The following is a 20,518-nucleotide window of genomic DNA, read 5'->3' as shown; positions in this document are numbered from 1 at the left end:
ATAAAGGCATATTCCTTTCTCTCTTGTGCTTTCTGTATGGGGAAATTGATGAAAAGAAAGATGTTTTCTGGTGTCTTGAACTAATCAATCAATTTATTCACCAAGATGGAGACTCTAAGTGGAGAGGAATGGATTTTGTTTTAAACAGGTCAGGACTCCTGGCAGCCTCATTTGGACGATGGATGGTCACCTGACCTAAACTGGGCCAATGAGTTGCTGTCCTGGGAAACCGGAGTAGAGACTAAGGGATTCTAGTTCCACCTGGCTGCCTTCTTCAACAGGGAGCTCTAAGCCCCAGTGATGGAAGTGATGGCCACCCTTTGCCATGTGTCTGGGGTGCAGCGAACGCCAGTCTATGGTGAAAGAGAAAAGTTGGCTTCTCAGAGAAGACTTTCTGGGTTACTGGAAGCCCTTCAAGTTCTAGGTTTGCTTCTTACCAAGCTCTCCCTGCAGTTCTGACCCTGAGGTTGTAGGGAAATCCCCATGTCCTCATAATACGTTCCCCTGAGTGTGCTCTTATTACCTGCAAAGCAAAGAAGCTTACTAATACAGAGTAGTAACTCCAAAATTTGGGGTGGGGGAGGGGGAATTAATAATTGACCTTTCTGTTTATAGCTCCAGAAAGAACCAGAAGATAATTTTTTTTTTTCTATAGTTGATCAGCGGTCTCCTTGTTCTGGGGTAGCTGACACAGTTTTCACCACCAAACTTCAGCTGCATTTTGGGTTCAAAAAACTTCTGTGGACAGTCTGGGAAGCAGGTCACCATTTACAACATTGTTTCTAAGGGAAACACATTCCACGATCCAAACAATGAATTTGTAAAGAATGTTTCGCTTCCAGGAGGGATGAGTTGACCCAGCTGTACCCTGAGGGTTGTCTACCCATTAATCCTTAGTCCCCCTTCCACGCTGAAAGGCATGGGGACCGACCCTGCAGGGTTGGAGTATGTATGTTGGGGGACAGTTGTGATAAGAGCGAGGGAACAAATAGGGCGCCCCAAATCTGGGGTGCTCTAGGGCTCCGTGTATACTGAGAGGCCCTGGAGGTCCAGGGATGGCTAAGAGGGGGAGGTGAGAGGAGGACAAAGAAACTTGGCCTCCTTCACATTTCTGTCACGTCTGCCAGCCCGCGAAGTCCAAGGGGCCTTGCTCAGCTCAAACCCTTTTTGGAATAAGCAGGTGTTAGAAAAAAATCCCATATCAAAAAATCCCGTATCCTCTGCCTGGGGAATCCAGGGCGCTCGACGTGGGCTCCGCGGGGCAGCGTGACTGTTCTCTGGGAGTGGCTGTCACCGCCCGGAGCAAACCAAGGGGCTCGGGCCAAGACTATATCCCTTTTGGAGAAGGCCGCGGAGAATGGGGTGAGCGAGCCAGCTCATCCTCCCCACCCCCTCACTTCTACCCCTCCACCCCAGGCCGGAAGAGGCGCTGGCAGCCTGAGCCCGGACTCGCAGGGGATGAGCAGCTACAGCTTTGTCTGGGAGGGAGGGGAGAAGCCCCGCCCCCCCGGGGAGGAGGGAGGGCGGGAGAGGAGGGGGAAGAAGAAAGGCCAGGGAAGAGGGGTGGAGGGAGAGATGGTGAGCTAAAGAAAAAGGGGGAGGGAGGGCGGTCAGATCCGATTGGGGTAGATAAAGGCAGAGGGGCGGGAGAGAGGGCGAGGAGGGGCGGAGGGGGACTGGGCGCCCGACCCCCAATCGCGCGGCTGCCTCAAGCTCAGCAGGGCTGTAAGGGAGCCGGGCCCGCCGACCGCTGACCGAGACGCTGGCTGGAGCCGTCCCCGGCCGCAACACCCCCACTTTCCAACTCCAAGGTCCCCGCAGCGCGCGAGAGGTGCAGCCGGCTCCGGACGCAGGCAAGGCGCGGGCCGCGGGCCGCGGGGAGCGAGGCTCCGGGCCCGATTTGCGGGGCGCAAGGTGTGGTGCACTGGGCGGTCCTCTCTCCCCTTGCCGAAAGTTTTCCTGTAGTGTCCCTTGCCCCGTCCAAGTCAGCCCCTCAGTCCTCGTCTGCTCCTGTTCTCCTCCCTTCTTCCCCAGACACTGGGGGTTCCCGGGCGTGTGGACTCCGCAGGGGCCGCGTAGGTGAGGAACCCCAGCCTGCCCGCCTTCCGCGGGAGAAAGTTGTGGCTCTAGGCTCGTCCTCCCCCTCCGATTCCTGGGGCGTCCTTCCTTCTCTCCACGCCGAGGGCGGCTGCAGGAAGGCGCCCCCACCTTATCCCCGGGGTCCCCGGGATGCCCTGGCTAGAAGGTGCCGGGCGGGCAGGTGCAGGGATGGCAGGCCCCGACCCTTATCGGGGGGTGTCCTGGGGGGTGTCCGATCCTAATCTGGTCCTGTTCTTCCCGGCTCAACCGACGATTCCCTGGAGGCGGGTTCCAACCTCCGGCGCCCGAGCCTCCCTTGGCCTTCAGAAGGGCGCCGGATGCGCGGGGGCCCTGGGTCCTCGTTGTACTTCCCCTTTGCCGGCTCGCGGCCCGTCTCCGGAGCTGATACCGGAGGTCGCTGGTTCTCGGCTTTGCATCCTCTCTCGCCAGAGAGGCAAGTGCCTTGGGCCGACCTCGGCCACTTCTGCATTTCGAGTGCCTGCACTGCACTCAGTTCCTAAGCTGGGAGATCCCTGGGGACAGCAGAGAGGCACGGTGGCCTGACAGGGAGATATAGGGTTCCATCTTACCCTGGGGCACTCCGTGGGTCCTGGGTTGTCCACCGCACCTCTGCGCCTCAGTGACAGGAGGAGCTGAGCGCCAGGCTTCTGAACGCTGCGATGCACTTTATTTCTAGGTGTGTGGAATCTGGATCCCTAAAACTTGTTCTCCCAGAGAACAGAGGCCATGTCTAGAACTGGCCAAATTTATAGTAAGTACTTTACATGTGATGAATGAATGTATGAACCAATGAGCCGACAAATAACAATTCCTGCCACAGTTGATCTTGGTACAATGGGAGGAAAGAATTAGAAACAATGATTCTTTTAAACAGCTGTGAGACAGAGCCAGGGGCCTTCTTTCCCAAGCATCTGGTTGAGGAATCTGGGGTTGGATTTATTCTATTCACCAATCCACATTTCCTTACTGGGAAATTTTTCTGCAGGTGGTCTGAAGAATTAAAGAAACTTCTCAGTGGCTATATTGGGTAGTTTGAGGAGTTTTGTTTTGCTTTTTTGTTTTCAAACTTGTGTCCAAATGCAGTGTCTCAGAGAATGTGGAGTCTGCCTGTGAGGTGCCCATTTGGGATCAGAGACCCTGGAGTATGGCCATGAGTGTGGGCCCCAGCTGTGCTTTCTCCTCTGAACAGGTCAGCCTGATGCCTGGGAGCTGCTGCAGTCGGGTGGGCCTCAGGGGGACAGAAGAGGACCTCAAATGATGCCTGTGCTCGGAAAGGGACAGTAGCTTTGGAAAGAGGGTAGTTCTTGCCTTGGGACAAGGAGGTGGAGATAGAGCATGCAACCTGCCCAGGCACCTGGGAGTCTGGGCTGGTTCGATTCAGGATTCCCTGTGCTGAGAAGGCTGGAAGGTGAATCCTGCTCCTCCTTCAGGAGAAGGGAGAGCAGAGGTGGAGTGCAGGGGGGATAGGATAATCTTTGGAGTGCAACCTAGGCATATCCTATGTTCCTCTGTCCTAGTTTTTTATGCTGGTGAAATCTGGTTAGAATGATGAGGAATACTTTTGGGGAGCTTGGCTGAGAGAAGGCCAGGGGATCTGGGGCCCCTAGTCATACCCTCTTCCAGGGGAAGGTAGAAGATGTGCCCTTTGCACCTGGCTGAGTGGGCCAGGGCCTGTGCAGTATTCTGTCCCTGCTGTACCTCTGGCTGGCAGCACCCCCGCCTTCCTGAGGGTGGTCTCACTCTGCCCCAGAGTCCACTTCTCTGCATCTCTGCATGGCTTCTGTTCTGGGTTCAGGCCCTCTCTCCAGTTTGTGTTATCCTAGGAGTTGGTCCAGGATGGTTGACAACCCTACACCTTGTTTTCAGCCCCTCAGTTCTCCTCGTCACTCTTGGATGCAGTGACCTGGGACCACTCAGTTACCGAGTTTTGCTTTGATTTCTTGGTCTGTTTCCTGGAGCCAAACTTTTTGTCTGCCTTCTGTGCATGAGCGCCTTAGGAGTGGCCAACAGAGTTTGGCTGGAGAGGTGTCCAGGACCAAGTATTCTGGCACCTGTGCTAGAGTGCCAAGAGCTGGACTGCGGGCCTTGCCAGAAGGGGGTCCTATCACCAAAGTACAAAAGGACCTTGGCCTAATTATGTCCTTCAGTCTTCTCTAGGATACTTTTGGCAGGAAGTGTCCTCACTGGGAGGTGAGGTGTGGAGGGGGGACCAGATTGTCAGAGAATCCCTTGGAGAACTTGAGAGACTGGATGATCCCAAGAGCAGTCTCAGGATTTGTCCACATTCATTTTCCTCTGCCCAGAGTGAGAAACTGGGCAGGTCTCAGTAGTGTTCTTAGAATGGAAGAAGACGTACAGTCTCTGTCTTCAAGCTATAGTTGCGGAGAGCTGCTACAGCTGGGTTTGTAAAACTAGGGCAGTGGTCTCCTTCTACACTTCCCCGCCCCTCCCACCACTCTTCACAATTTGGTCGTTATTTATCCCAATGACACACTGTGCTATTTAAACACCTCCCTGCCTCTCCAGAAGAATTGTAAATAAATCTTTGAGGCTGCATAAGCTACCACAGGCCCATGACTGAAGGCTTCATTTATTTGGCTATTTGTGGATTCCCATGGAGGATGTGGTGGGGGAGGGGATGGGGCAGGAGGCAGTGGGGGAGCAGGGCACAGTAAACAGGAACATCTTCCAGACTCCATTGGCTAGGTGGCCAGAGGGTCATTTTTTAATCATCCCTTGGATGATAGACTCTGGAGCCTGTAATCAGAGGTTGATGCAGCTGCTCGGGGATGACAGCTTGAGGCTGTAGAATTGCCCAAGGCAGCTGTGACTGAACTAAAGAAGGCAACCTCTCACTGAAGAAGCGGCAGGGAAGGGCATTTGGTTAATTCCCGTGAGATGAGCAAAGTGACTTAGAATGGCTTTTTCTATGCCTTATATTGATAAAAATTAGCAAAAAGATACCTTATATTTCCTTGGACATGTTAATCCGAAGTGATTTGGCAAATAGGTTTACTTTTACCAGCATAACACTTTATCCATAGTGTTAGTTTGATTAACTGCTCCTTTCTATAGAGAAATGAAAGAACTGTTGGATTTGGAGTTTGAATGGCATTCAGAATTTCTAGCAGCATGATATTGGGCAATGTAATAGATGCTGTCAACATCCTTCCTGTGTTCCCTTGACCTCAACCAGTGAGTGATGGGAGAAAGTGTATAAATACTCCAACTCCTTCACCTCTCTGTTGGGGTAACTTTGAGGCATATTCCATGCTGTCTTTCAGAGTTGCCTTGTAGAACCATATCCCAGTTGCTAACAGTAATAACTGTCTCCCTTCATTGGCTGCCTTCCCTTCCCTCTTTCACTTTCCCACTCCCTTTCAGCTTGCACTCTAATCCTTGTCTTTTTTTTTTTAAATACTTTTCTCTTATGTTTTTTAAATAAATTTATTTATTATTTTATATTTATTTTTGGCTGCATTGGGTCTTCATTGCTGCATGCATGCTTTCTCTCGTTGTGGTGAGCGGGGATGACTCTTTGTTGTGGTGTGCGGGCTTCTCATTGCAGTGGCTTCTCTGGTTGCAGAGCACGGGCTCTAGGCACACGGGCTTCAGTAGTTGTGGCACACAGGCTCAGTATAGTGTTCTGGCTCACGGGCTCTAGAGCACAGGCTCAGTAGTTGTGGCACACAGGCTTAGTTGCTCTGCGGCATGTGGGATCTTCCCAGACCAGGGATTGAACCTGTGTCCCCTGCATTGGCAGGCAGATTCTTAACCACTGTGCCACCAGGGAAGTCCTCAAATCCTTGTCTTATGGTCAACTTCTGGGGGAAACCAACCTAAGGCTTTAGTCTGTAGTTAAAAAGTCATTTTAAGTCTTTGAGTCTCCAAAGAGAATAGACCTTGTCAAGGGGGAGGATTGGACTGGGAGTTTGGGACTAGCAGATGCAAACTATTGTACATAGAATGGATAAACAACAAGGTCCTATTGTACAGCACAGGGAACTATATTCCATATTCTGTAATATACCATAATGGAAAAAAAAAGATAAACCCTGGTTCTGATAAAGTAGAACACTCCTACCACCCAGCAGGACCTACTCAGGGCTGAAAAGCTTGGGGCCACATTTCCAGCTACTTCCAATGTCACTGCGTCCAGGAATTGTTCCCTGACTATGCCCCATGGGAGTACAGCCCCATCTTTTGCCTTCTCGTCCCACATTTTGCCCATCCCTTTCCTTCTTGTTTCATTGTTCTCTATCTCTCACCTTGTGAAATTTGAGAGCAGAGTCCTTGACTGACTCACCTTGGTAGCATCCTGCAAAGTGCCTTTTATATCTTGGATTCCTCTTAAATATTGTTGACGGAATAAAAAATGAGAAGAAAAAAAAATAAAGTCTCTGAGTCTCAGTTTCCTCAGCTGTATGATGGAAATGATAACTATCTCACTGTGATACGTGCTCAGACAGGGGCCTGGCACACAGCAAGCATTCAGGCAAACATTTGCTGGCTCTTTGAGTAGTACCAACGGGGCTATGATGGATTTGGGAATGGGTGTTTTGGTGGACCATAGAGAATTATAATACTTTGGAGAGAGAGGCTTGAGAGCCAGTAGGAGCCAGCTCTAGCACACACCTGGCCTTGACTGGGCTGGGATGTGATCAGTGATCTTAATTTCCGAGTTTGTACACAGGGTGAGGAGGATACGAATTGTACTAAGTGGGGGGCTTCCCTGGCGGTCCAGTGGTTAAGACTACAGGCTTCCAGTGCTTCCACTGCAGGGGGCGCGGGTTCGATTCCTGGTCAGGGAACTAAGATCCCACAAGCCGCGCTGTGCAGCCAATTGTACTAGGTGTCAAAATTTAAGGTATGTTCAACTGTGCCCTGAACTGGCTGAATCACTGTGTATGAGACACTTCTGAGGTTCAGTTAAAGATTATTGAAGTGAGTGCTCTGAGTCTTTGGGGGCCTTGGTTTCCCCATCTCCAAAGCCAGGGCTTAGATGATTCCACAGGTCCCTTCTGGCCCTTGGTCTCCTCAGGAAGAGTCTATTGCATTCTCCTTCTGTCAATACAAAACAACATTTAACAAAAGAAAACCTTTCATATGTCTACAATTAGGTTGCCCACCATGGGGCACCCAGCACTGGGCCATCCTAAAGTTTTAGTCTTTTCTGCTGGCACAAGGGATTTCAGTAGAATTATCCCAGTAAAATGTTTGCCTTCCTTGTGTACCAGTTTCACTTAATGACGTAGGCATGATGTGTCCCCAGAGGAGGCCTGAGGAGTGGGTAAGGAGGATATGGAAAGGATATGCCCTACTTTCCTGAACCACTATGCAATGCTGTAGACACCCAAGTGGAAACCAAGAAAAGTCCATGTGGAAGAAGAGACTTCTGTATGACAGAATTCAGCATTCCTAGTTGGGTTTTACTCACAGTGCTCCATTGATAATCCTCCTGAGGGAGTCCCTGACTCAGCAATTCCACCCATAGGAATTCTTATCCTAAGGATATAATTGGACACATGAAGAAAAATATGTGCATAAGGGATGTCCCATGCAGCGTTTTTTATAATAATAATAACAACAACAAAAACGGAGACTAAATGCCCCCAAATAGTAAAATTGTTAATCATGGTGTATTTATACATTAAAATACCATGTGACTACAAAAAATTTAGGATACAGATGTGTATCTGTTAACATGGGAAAATATGATACATTTCTAAAAAGTAGGTTACCAAACAATGTGCTATTTTTGTAAGATATATCATATCATCCACTTATTTGCCTCTGGAATGATATATAGAAAAATGTTAATAGTGGTTGTCTCTGAGTGGTGGAATTTTGGAAGATTTTGATCTTAACTTTTTAAAATATTTTCAATTTTTTATTATGGTAAAATATACACAATATAAAATTTACCTTTTTGACCATTTTTAAGTATACAGTTCAGTGTCTGTCTTAGTCTGTTTGAGCTATACTGTATAACAAATCCCACAGATTGAATGACTTACAAACAACAGAAATTTATTTCTCACAGTTCTGGAGTCTGGGAGTCGTCAGGGTGTGAGCGTGGTCAGGTGAGGTTCCTCTTCCAGAATGCAGACTTCTCATTATATCCTCACATGGCAGAAGGGGCTTGGAAGGGTCTCCTTTAATCCCATTCGTGGCTCCACCCTTATGACCTAATTACCTCCCAAAGGCCCCACCTCCTAATACCATCATAGGATTTCAACATATGAATTCGGGGAGGATACAAATATTCAGACCATAGCAGTGGCATTAAGTGCATTCACAGTGTTGTATGACCATCGCCGTTATTCATTTCCAGAACTTTTCCATCATCCCAAACAGAGACTGTACCCGTTGAACATTAACTCCCCATTCCCTCACCGCACCCCAGCCCCTGGTAACCTCTATTATACTTACTGTCTTCATGAATTTCCCTATTCTAGGTTTCTTATAAAAGTGCAATTGCACAGTAGTTGTCCTTTTGTGGATCCTAATCTTTTTGTCTATCTATATTTTTAAAATTAAAAAAGTCTGTTTTACTTATGTAATAAAAAGGAAAGGAACAAGAAAGACCTGGGAGAGAATTGTGGTGCTTGGTCTCTGGTACTGTCATTTCAGGCTGGGCCACAAGGTCCTGGCCATCCTTGCTGCCTCCGCCGCCATTACCTGGGGTGGGGGTCAGCGTCTGACCTCCATCTCAGCCTGGCAGGACAAAGGTGGATGACCAGTGGGCCTCAGAACTAATCACGTTTGGGGCTTGCTGGTTGCTGGCAAATTCATCTTATCCCAGGGTTTTCTGTGTGTGGTGGTGGGATTGGAAGGGTGTGATTGGGGTTCACTGTGCCTCAAACCTAACAGCTGTCATGCAGTTAGGTCCAAACCAGGTGGAAGTCATGTTGCTGAGACCATCTTTCTTAAAGATTGAGAAGGAGAGCCTCAGCCTTTCTATTTTAAGCCTCCTTTGTGTATTTCTGACCCTGTGGCTCAACTCAACCTACTAAATACCCACCAATGGCAGCTGTGGGTATGGCTGCTGAATCCTTTGTCCACAGGCAGGGTCAGCCTGCCAGGGATGCAGGGAGGACTTTAACTGGTGGAATCCATGAGATCCTAAGCACTCTGGGGAGATGGGTAGTGGCCTCAGATAGTCAGTGCCCTCTTCCTAAGGCTCCACATAGGCTCTTACGGTTGATTATACAGATATCTGGGGCAAGGATTGATCTCTTGTGCATGTGGTGGGTTGTGTATATGACAGGATAATTGGGAACATGGTGCAGAGGGGTGGGGGCAGGGGAGGTGGTATGTATGTGTGTTTCAGTCTGGCCTGAGGTGAGAGGAGGTCAGGAAGCTTTGGTACCCAGAAACTGGATACTAGGTTGTGTGGCTCTATTCAGGGGTCATGGGAGTGGGTCAAGCGGCTTTACTCTGGGATGTCTTGTTCTGTGGAAAATGTTTTTAAGTTTCTCATTAAGCAATCTCCCAGAAGAGCCTGCCCCAACCCTCCAGCGAGCTGGTGAAAGAATGTAGGTCTGGGAGGACAGATGTGCCTACTGTGTTCTCTGGAAATTTCTTCACCTGGCTCTGCCTGTTTTCTTTCTGCCCAGCAGAAGGCTGCTCTTTTAATCCCAGACAGTGGGGGAAGTATAAAGATTTTACGGAAACAGTCTTTGAAGTCCATTTTGAAAAGTTTGGTTTTTCGTGGTGCTGATTTTTCTTTAGGGTTAGTCAGCTGGTTGCAGGACAGGCAGAGGAGGGTGTGAGTGTGGTTTTGTGGAAAACTTCCCCTCAGCCTCCTGGAAATGTTCTGGAAACCCCTGGATGAGCTGTTTCTCCTGGGTCTGAGATCTGCTATGTGAAGCTTTCCCCACACCTGTTGTAGGGCATTAATGAGGTTAAAAAAGGGTGGATGTGAGATGCCCCACAGTGGCTACCCCAGGGTAGGGCTCAGCACACACTGACCCTTCCTCCGCTCACCTTCCTTACAGCTTTCAAGGGCGAGGAACCTGCCTGTCTCTGGCGGTGGAGGAGGCCAGCGCTTTGGGCTTTTGGGTTTCCAATCCTGGCCCTGGGTAGCAAGGAGAGGAAACCCTAAGATCTCTGCACACAAAGCTCATAGTCTCAGCCTATAACACCAAAAAAGGGAAGAACTGCTGGGGTTCCCTTAGGAAGGGGATGTGAGGTCAGAGATGAGTTTCAGAGAAGCACTTAGTAAACAGGAAGCATGGCCAGAAAGAAACCTGTGCTTGTAGGAAGTGGGGAACTGGAGACGGCCTCCTCACCTGCCACGATAAGCCAGCAGTGCCTCGAGCTGACGGCGAGTGGGGGCTCAGAGCATGAAGAGTGACACAGACCTTGGGCCCTCCCTGTGGGACAGAGCTCCATTTAAACCTTGCAATTATTGGGCTGGAGGAAAGCTTAATTTGCCCTTCTGAAGGCAGGACTTTAAATACCCCATAAAATAGCCCTCGGTTTTGAGAAATGCAGGTGAAGGAATGCTTAGTCTTATGTGTCTTGTATGCCTCCACTAACTTCCCACTCTTTCCTCATGCCAAGTCAGTTACATGGAGTTTTGCACTTTGTTGAGTTTTATCCTGTGAGGGGCCATCTGGGCAGGGTCCCTCTGGCTGAAGATGACGGAGGCGCTGCTTCCCTTCCAGCAGGGAGGCAGAGGTGGCCAGGACCTTCCCTGGGGCCTGTAGATACTGGAGGGTTCGCTTTCTGGGTCTTTGGGTTCTCTGAGCTGGAGTCTAAGTTCTTTGCACACACACACACTCCCTCACACACCCATACCACACATTCATATGTGCACTTGCACGCTCTCTCACACCCATACGGACACATTTACACACACACTCTCCTTTACATATCTACATCTATACATTTACTCACATCCACACCTACACATTCACACACATACCGCTTCTTCTGTCTGGAGTTTTTGCTTCCTTAATGACTTTTTTGGCCCCATTCCAACACCCTGCTCATCCCCTGTGAGGCTAAGGTTTCCTTCTAAATATCCGTCCTGAAGTCAAAAGCTTGTGGATGTTGACGGGACTTCCCTATAAACAAGTAGTTGCTCATCTGGGCCCGCGAAATGATCGTTTGGCGGGGGGTGACTGTTGTGACTCTCGGGGTCACTCGCCTGGCCACCTGCCCGCTGGCGTGAGAGTAGGAGGCAGGCCTTCCCGGCAGGCATCCCGAGACCATTCCCTCAGATCTTCCCCAGCCACACTGAGGGACTCACACCTGTGTGAGGAAGGCCTAAGCAAGAAGGGTCAAGGACCCGGCTGTCAGTGGAAGGAGCTGGGGCTTTGCAGACCTTGCTGCTGGCAGGAGGGCGCCCAGCTTGGCCACCTGTCCTGCTGAATCTCAGGTCCTCATCTGGCAGGTGGACCAGACAGAGACTGCCTCCTGAGATAGAAGTGAGGTTGCCTGTCAGCAGGGGTCTCGTACCTGTTGTCAGTCAGGCACCCAGGTTTTTTCCAGAAGGAGGGGGGCAGGCTGTTTTTGGGGCCCATGAGTGTAGGGGGTAGCTTGTTCTTTAGACAGAGGGTGAGATGTGTCTGGGGATTCGTGGCTCTGTAACATTGCAAATACCTGGGTCCCTGGATGGGATCTCCATCCCAGGCTCCTGCAAGGTCTGCTTTCCCTTCAGCTTGTCTGCCAGGCCAGTCACTGACTCATCTGCCTTCCCCAGGGCTGTGGCCAGCAGCTGAAGCCAGCCTCCAGCTGCCTGTCCTACTCGGAGACTCTCATGTCCAGCCAGGGCACCACAGAAGGAGCACTGGCCTCATCATGTCAGCTCTGTGACCTGGGACAATTCACCTGACCTCCGGGACCTTCTGTTTCCTCATCTTTAAAGTGATAAAAATAAAGCCTTCCCTGTGGGTTCTTGTAAGGAACAGGAGAAGGCTTCTAGAGTCTTGTCACCAGCAGCACCAGCATCCCTTGGGAGCTTGCTAGGAATGCACATTCTCAGGCCCCACTCTAGAGGTACTGAATCAGAAATTGGGAGGAGGTGGACAGGAATCTGTATTCAATGAGCCCTCTGGGGGATTCTGATATACACTTCTCTAGAATATGGCCAGGTCAGGTGACTTTTAGCTGAAAACTCTTTCTTCCCATTCACCTCAAGAGAAGCTGTACTAAATAAGGCTTCTGCTTTGCATCAGACAGTCCTGGGTTTGAACTCTAGCTCTGCCTCTTCCTGGCTGTGTGTCTTTGGACAAGTTACTTCACTTCTTTGTGCCTCAGTTGCTTCATCTACAAAATGGGAATATTATTGTTTCTTTCTTCATGGGGTTGTTACGGGGATTAAATGAGTCGAAGCAGGTAATATCTAGCTTGTAGTAAGCTTGCATTTCTGGTAGTTGTCTATTATTCACACTTGTTGTTTTATTATTAACATAGTAATACTGTTGTGATTGTTCTGTTCCCTATTTGTGAGGGAAACAGGAGACCAGGGCCTCCTTTGACTAGTCTTCTGTTAGTTCTCTTTGCTACCTGCCTCCACGTTAAGTGCCCTCCCTCCTCAGGCAGGACAAGCCAACCTCTTCCCAAATACCTTCGCCTCGCTTTTCCCTAACCTCTAACGTCCTTTTGGGGTGTGGAGGGGCAAAGCTTTGTATTCACATTCACAATAAAGCTGAGGAAGTAGAGTACATATACCCAGTACACTTGACCTTATCTCTCCCTTTGGTGCTGTTTGATGTTCTTTTCCTGAGCAGAGTGACTGAGAACCATGTGGGTGGTTCCCTGGGGGCCTGGACACGGGGTGGGAAAGGGATGGAGGAGGCACACGGGTTTGACCAGTAAGTGGGCCTTTTATTGAAGAAACCATGTAGATGGAAGGCAAAGTATGCCGTTTCCTTCCTAGGCAGCACGAATTTTGCCCATGTTTAGGACAGGCTCAGGTGGAATCTCTTGTAATCTCTAGATCTTGGCAGCGCCCCAGGTCGCAGCTCAAGTCTCCTTCCTTGTGTGGCGCAGTAGGGCTGGGGTTTCCTGTTTGCCATCAACACTTCTTCCTGCCCCCACACGAGGAGGCTGAAGTGCGGAGGGGCCAGCACTATCTCCTCTCCCACTGCTTGGTTACAAAGCAGGCCCTCAGGAGACCTGATGAGGCGGTCTTCGATGCTGCCTCGGATAGCATGAAGCCATGGATAGTATGAAGCACCGTGTCAGATAACTTTCTTCTCCAACCCTAGAGCTCCAGATCGTCCCCAGAGGGCAGGGCCGACCAGGCTTCAGAGAAGAGGTGGGGAGAGGCCCCAAAAGGGGAAGCTGCAGGCCCCCAGCTAGTGTTTCCTTTGCATCTGGGGCCTGCAGCTGGCTCCCTGGCTTCTGGGGTGTGGTGCCCTGGTTTGGTGATGGGGCCCCTTGCATCAGCTCTGTGCCTGTACACACTGATCCTCGGGGATGCTCTGCACTGTCCCCTCTCCCCTTTGAAATATTAGTAATGGGAAGGGGGTCACTAAAGACTCAACTCAGTTTGCTTTTAGAAAATTCTGTTCCTTCCATTCTTGAAAGTCTTCGTTGAGATGCATTTGGGGGTGTCCTCAGTTCACACAGCTCTATCCCCATCAGATTTCATAGCGGTTCTCAGCCCTGGTTGTACATTGTCATGACCTGGGGAGGTTTTAAAAATGCTTGTGGCTGGACCTCCTCCCGGAGGGTCTGATGAAATTGGTCTGAGTTGCAGCCCTGACATCAGGAATTTCAAATTAACCCCCTACCCCATTCCCCCTCCAAGAGAGTCTAATGAGCACCCAGAATTAGAACCTCTGAGATGTTGTGTGTCCTGAGTTCAGCTGTTACTCCTTCCCACTTTGGTTTCAGCTGAGGCTTGCCAAGTGCATGTCCTTCTCACTGGTCAGGGGGTGGCTCTGTGGGGTTTGCCCCACTGGGAATGCTTCATGGAATAAGCCCTCCCCTTTCCCATCCTGTCTCTCTCTCCTAGTTATATTTTCTTAGAGACTGGGACTGCCTGGGTCCTATAAATTCACTGTTGCTCTGGCACCCCCCATCCTACCCTGGAGCTGAGGTGGGAGTGGGGTGGGTCCTGGCTCCTGTTATGCAATCAGAAAGACCCTTTAGGAAACAGAAAACAAACAAAACACCACAGGGGTTCTTCATCTCACTCTGGACTTTCCAGCCAGGGGTGGCCCCCCTTTCTGTTCTGTATTTGCCTGCTGGGGACTTTCCAGTTGATCAATAAGATGAGAGACACTTGGTCTCTAGGCTGGAACAGAAACTGTGTAGGGATTAGCTAGCCTCCTGGGGATGCTCTGCGACCAGATAACTTCAGTGTGTTCTCTGGGCTCCCTGACAGAAAGCGAGTGAGGGCACAGGAGTCTGGAGGAACCAAGAGCTAAGAACAGGGGAGCTTCTGCTCTCTTTGAACAGAGCTTTGATGCCTTTCCCACCTCCTCAAGCTTCCTGAGGACTTAATACTTGCCCTCATCACAGGAAACTGAGCTGGTTAATTTCAAGAGCCTGGCTGGCCTCTCATTTATTCTTGGGGAGGCTGGAAACACCTGTGAGTGGGAGGGGGTAGGGGGGAGCGGTTCTGTGAAAAGAAAGAGGAAAGGATCCTTTGTGCAACAGCTACAGGGTAGCTACAGGATTTTGACTGGTCTAGAACTTGGGCAAGTCTGTCCCCATTCCTGCAGCTCAGCCTTGTACCGACTGCACCTGGAGATCCTGTGCAGGCAGCTGTTTTGTCCCAGCTTGAGAGTGGGTAGAGGAAGGTGATAGAGCCAGGAGCTTCAAGCCCTAACGTGGAGCAGGTGTCGTGGCCGCTACTGGTACCCACCCAGATCCCCTTTACCTATTTTTTTAAAAATAAATTTATTTGTTTTTGGCTGCATTGGGTTTTCGTTGCTGCATGCGGGCTTTCTCTAGTTGCGGCAAGTGGGGGCTACGCTTCGTTACGTGCGCAGGCTTCTCTTGTTGTGGAGCACAGGCTCTAGGCATGCAGGTTTCAGTAGTTGTGGTTCGCGGGCTCTAGAGTGCAGGCTCAGTAGTTGTGGCTCACGGGCCTAGCTGCTCTGTGGCATGTGGGATCTTCCCGGACCAGGGCTCGAACCCATGTCCCTTGCATTAGCAGGCGGATTCTTTTTTTTTTTTAATAAACTTATTTATTTATTTGTTTCTATTTTTGGCTGCGTTGGGTCTTTGTTGCTGTGTGCAGGCTTTCTCTAGTTGCAGCAGGTGGGGGCTACTCTTTGTTGCAGTGCGTGGGCTTCTCTTGTTGTGGCTACTCTTGTTGCAGAGCACAGGCTCTAGGCACACGGGCTTCAGTAGCTGTGGCTTGTGGGCTCTAGACCGCAGGCTCAGTAGTTGTGGCACACGGGCTTCCGCGGCATGTGGGATCTTCCCAGGCTAGAGCTTGAACCTGTGTCCCCTGCACTGGCAGGCGGATTCTTAACCATTGCGCCACCAGGGAAGCCCCCCCTTTATCTACTGCCTGTTATGGGTGTGGACTGCCGACAGGTCTCAGTTGCTCCCTAGTCTTGAGAATTTCTCTTGCAGGATAATGCCTGGGTGCTCACCCCCTCCTCCCAGAGGTGGCTCTCAACCAGCGACTGACTAGCGTGGGGTACAAAGGCCTGGCCTGCCTGTCTTAGGGTGGGACAATTCGGTGGAGTTGTTCACGCCCTAGAGCTCCCATGGGATCAGGCTGTGTCTGGGCTCCAGTTCCTTCCCCAGCCCAGTCCTTCTTCCCTCACTCCCTTACAGGTTTCTCCTGAAATCAATTCCTTAATAACTCATGTGCACAAGAATCCTCATTTTGACCTCTGCCTCTAGGAATTCCCTAACCTAAGACAGCAGGTTAGCTTTCTTTGGGCTGACTGTTGAATCCACTGTCTCCGCTGAAGAATTAATAATGAGAATGGGAATATTTGCAGGAGAGAGGCACAGTGTGAGAGCTGGGGGTCCAAAGAGAGAAAGCTGTAGGCCTAGGAGAGGAAAGAAACACCAAATGAATGGTTTCTGTGTGGTGGTATAAGTGCTGTGATGAAGGACAGGCTGAGGTGTGGGTGCCTATCCCCCCAACACTGCCCAGGGACAGCGAGAACAGTTTGTAGGAGGAGGTAAGTTTTGGATCCGGATCTAGGGAACATGTGAGTTTGTTTGGGTCTGAAAAGCATGGGCACACTCACAGAGCATGAAAAACAGGCATAGAAAGTTCTTTGTAGCTGGGATGTCATCATCTTCAATAGCTTAGGAACCTTCCCTTTGTCAAGACATTCTCTTGGATCTTAGGGATGGTTGTGCCCTCAAGTTGTCCTGGGAACAGGCAGGAAGTAGTGGATGGGTCTTCACATGGGAAGTGCTAGGTTCTGCTGACAGGCTGCATGGCATTGCCCAGGCATTTAATGGAGCTGAGGAGAACCCAGAACATGCCAGGGCATGTAGTGGTGCCAGAAGAGAGGACTGACTGGTTAGTGGCCTCAACAGGTCTCCACTGTAACTAGTTGACTAGGAGGCTCATGTCCTGACTTGGCAAGCCCAATGGTATTCACATCTCCAGACATGTTAGCAGACATGCTTTGTAGTTAGTAGACATTCAATACACATTTTATCTTTTAAAGTTTTTCTAAAGAGAAGTTGTACTGATCTAGAAGTCTTGAGGGCTAAATGGCCACGTTCACGGGGGGTTCAGTAGGTTTAAATATGTTTTAGACTTTTAAAGAGTGACTCCACATCAAAGATTATTTGTGTCAAATCTGCCCTTTCATTCCTGTCCCATTCTGTCTCTCTCCTCCTTTCTCTGTATGGGAAGCACTGAGCTGTCTCCGTTCTGTGCCTGAGATGCTGGCTGATGTGGGAAGCACCCTCCTTCCTCTCTGTCTTGCTTTCCCCTCTTCAAAGAGATGGTGAAGATTGGTTCTATATTCTCAAGGCAATGTGGAAGCGATGCTTGGAAATGATCCTTACAAGGCATTGTGGAGTCCAGGAGGGCTTCATAAATTCTTGATAATAACAGAGAAGGCAGAAGAATTGCAGCCAGCTAGCTGAGCAAATCCCTCTCTTCGAGACTGTAGATATTGGCAGGCACCCTTGGCAGAAGTGTCCAATTGAATGTGGATCCCAGCCCCATCAACCTTCTTCCTCTGACTCTTCCTTGTGTGAGAACAATACTCTGCTTAAGCAATATTGGACTGAACTCTAAATTTCCGGCCTTTTGTTTGCTCTGCTACTGTGTTTGCCTTAAAGTGTATGTAAATGTAGCTGGCTTTTTTTTCTTCTCCAGCTGGCTGGAGGTAGCCAGTGATTTGTGGTGATGGTTGGAAAGTTTATGAAGACAGATGCAGTTGTTGTCCTTGAGATAGACAAAGGAGGGGTTGGGTCCTAGAATCAGCTACCTGTAATTTCAGTTCAACAATGTGGTCGGCTGTGTAAGTATTTTCCTAACATTCCTAACCCAAGAAACGTAAAAGTAAGAAAAAAGGTGGGGAGAAGTCAGGCTGAAGACAAAGATTGGGCCAAGTGAGTCTATAGGTCAGATTTATAACAATGGCCTTGGTGAAGTCACTCAATATGTAGACAGAGCTTTAGAGAATTCCCACATTTGGGCCATCAGACTACTTGATGATTTATATCAACCTGGTAAGTAAAAAATAGTGATAAGGGAGATTGAACATCTTTATTAACTATTTGTATTTATTTTTCTGTGAACTATCTGTTCATGTGCTTTGACAAATTTTCTATTGAGTGTAGTCTTTTTCTTATTGAATTATTAAAGACTTTTACATATTGAGATTAACCTTTCATAATATGTATTGTAAATATTTTCCCCCAATTTGTCATTTGCCTTTTGACTCAGGATAGGGTAAACTTTTTTTCTAAACAGAAGCTTAAAATTTTTACAAATTGGTATCTAGTTTTCTTTTTTCATCATGCCTTCTGGGTTTTGGGTCAAGAAAGTTTTCCCCAGTTCAAATTTCCCTACATTTCCTTCTAGCATTTTATGTTTTTAATGTTTAAGTTTTTAATTCATTTATGATTCCTTTTGGTGGAAGAGTAAGGTAGGGATTTAGATTCCGCATCTCCCCCTTTCCAAAGGCCAGTCAATTCTCCGGCAACATTTTGTTTTATTAATCTATCTTTTCCCTGCTATTTAGAAAGGTAGCACACATTCTATGTTCCCAAATATGTTTAGGTCTATTTCTGTATGTGATATTGTTTCATTAATCTGCCTGTTTTCCTCAAGTACCAAATAGTTTTAGTAACTGCAGAGAAGACTTAATTTCTCTAATTGGTACTTTCAGTAGATTTAAGAGGATGTAGTGTCAAAAGGGATTTGTCTTGGGAGCAGGACAGATTGCTTTCAGATCCAAAACAAAATTACCAAATTATAGGTTATTATGGAGGCAGTGAATGAGAGTCCTGCAGAAAATCCAATCAGTGATTTAGAAAATTATCTGTAGAATTCTGGGGAAAATAAGGAGGTGGAGACTGTGAGTAAAAATTATACGAGACTTGGAGGATAACTGCAGGGATGTATGTAAGTATGTATGTATGTATGTATGTATAGTGCTGGAGAGAGGGGATAGAGACAGTGCAGAAGGAAAAACAAGAATGGAAGGAAGAGAAGCAGGAATCAAAGCAAGTATAGGATATTTCCCTGGCTGGAGAAAGACCTGAATGTTCAGGATGAGGTCTGTCAATGGCCAGGCACTACTAATCTGATTTCTACTCCATCCAAGCTTTGGCATTGGCTCTGGCCGAGGTCCCCTATGATTCTGTGTGGTAAATCAGAGGCCCCTCTGGGTTTCCCTTGGGCTCCCACCACCAGCTCCTGGCTCTGCTGATCTTGGCCTTCTTCTCAGGGCCCCCTGTTCTCTTGGCTTCCAGGATACTGCGTCTCCTGTTTTCCCTCCCCTTATAGGGACTCATCTTTTCTCTGCCCATCCCTGACCTACTGGGTCCTTTGAATCCCTGCCCTTGGCCCTGCCCCTTCAGCCCTCCCTGCTCTCTCCCTGGTAATCTTGCCACTCTCCTGACCTCCCTTCCTTCAGCCAAGCCAGGATTCCCTCCCTGGGAGCTCCACAGTGTCACTCTCCTGGGCCGCAGGCCTGGCTGTGCTTCTTGTCATCTGCATCACGGGGTTCCATGGCCTTGCCTCAGACTCAGCCCGTGTTCCTCACACCAGTGCTTGTGACTGTGCATGGCCACCTTCATCGCTATCCTCACCAGTAGCCAGGCATCGTGCTGGACTCTGCCTTTACCCCCATGTCGAATCTGGCCCTTTCCAAATCTTTTTATTGATGGATCATGACTTTTTCTCTACCTCTTTAAACTCTTTAGACTCTGTTACTCCATCCCCACTGCCTGCTTCCCTGGGACAGGCCTCTCAATTGGTCCCCCTACCTCTGTTTTCTTCCCCAATCCTTTCTCAAAGTAGACAGCAGAGTGTGATAATCATTCCAAAACTCAACTCAGATCACACCCTTCCCTTATAACTCCCCTTGTTTTCCTATTGCCACTATAAAAAAATCATCACAGACTTGGTGGTTTGAAACAACAAAAATATACTCACTTACATTCTGGAGGCCAGAAGTCTGACATTGGTTTCAGTGGACCAAAACTAAGGTGTCAGTAGGGCTGCGCTCCCTCTAGAGGCTGTGGGGGTAATTTCATTTGCTTGCCTTTTCTGGCTGTGTTCCTTGGCTCATGGTCCCTTTCTCCACCTTTCATCCACAGCGTAGCATCTTCAAATATCTTTCTCTGCTGAGGTTGTCTGTAGAATCTCCCTCTGCCTTTCTTATTAGGGCACTTGTGATTACATTTAGGGCCCACCCAGGTAATCTAGGTTAGTCTTCCCATTTCAAGATCCTTAATTTAATCACATCTGCAAAGTCCCTGTCACCATATAAGGTGACAGTGACAGGTTCCAGGGATTAGGACCTGGATATCTTTGGAGTCCATTATTCAGCCTACCACACCCCCCATTGTACTGCAAAGTCCAAACTCCTCCATATGGTCAAGGTCCAGCACACACACCACCCCATCCTGGTGCATGCTCCTGCCTGGACCACTCTGCCCCTCACCTTTGCCAGCTCTGTCTCATCACTGAGGTCTCAGTTTAGAGTTCACTTCCTCCAGAAAGCTCCTGGGACCCCACCCAAGTCCAGATCAGGTGCCTTTCCTGTGTGCTGCTGTGGCACCTGCCCTCCTCGATAGAATTGTCTTTCCCCTCATATCCCCTCCTGCTGGACTATGTACACTTGAAGGCAGGGCTGTGCCAGTTTACTTGCTGTTGAACTGCCATCAGTAAACGCAAAGCTCTGACACATCTTAGGCACACAATAAATGAACGTATACATTTACATATGCATAGAAGAGGTGCTTTAAAAAAAATGGGTACTCACTAGTTATGGTAATTGTCACTTAA

At 49.0% G+C, this 20,518-nt stretch overlaps 1 protein-coding gene across 1 annotated transcript in view; it reads left to right on the top strand.

Moving 5' to 3' along the window:
• Positions 1–1,754: 1,754 nt before the first annotated feature.
• Positions 1,755–20,518, top strand: part of RASSF2 (Ras association domain family member 2) — a 48,753-nt gene continuing 29,989 nt past the window's right edge. Inside the window, exons 1-2 of the mRNA XM_060124109.1 lie at positions 1,755–1,914; positions 2,777–2,851. The gene's annotated coding sequence lies outside the window, so the exon portion shown is untranslated. The remainder of the gene's footprint in view (positions 1,915–2,776; positions 2,852–20,518) is intronic.

This window comes from Lagenorhynchus albirostris, chromosome 15 (genome assembly GCF_949774975.1).
Source record: "Lagenorhynchus albirostris chromosome 15, mLagAlb1.1, whole genome shotgun sequence".
Classification (NCBI taxonomy): Eukaryota; Metazoa; Chordata; class Mammalia; order Artiodactyla; family Delphinidae; genus Lagenorhynchus; species Lagenorhynchus albirostris.
Note: the sequence above shows the minus strand (reverse complement) of the source record. Positions and strands in the feature narration are given on the sequence as shown.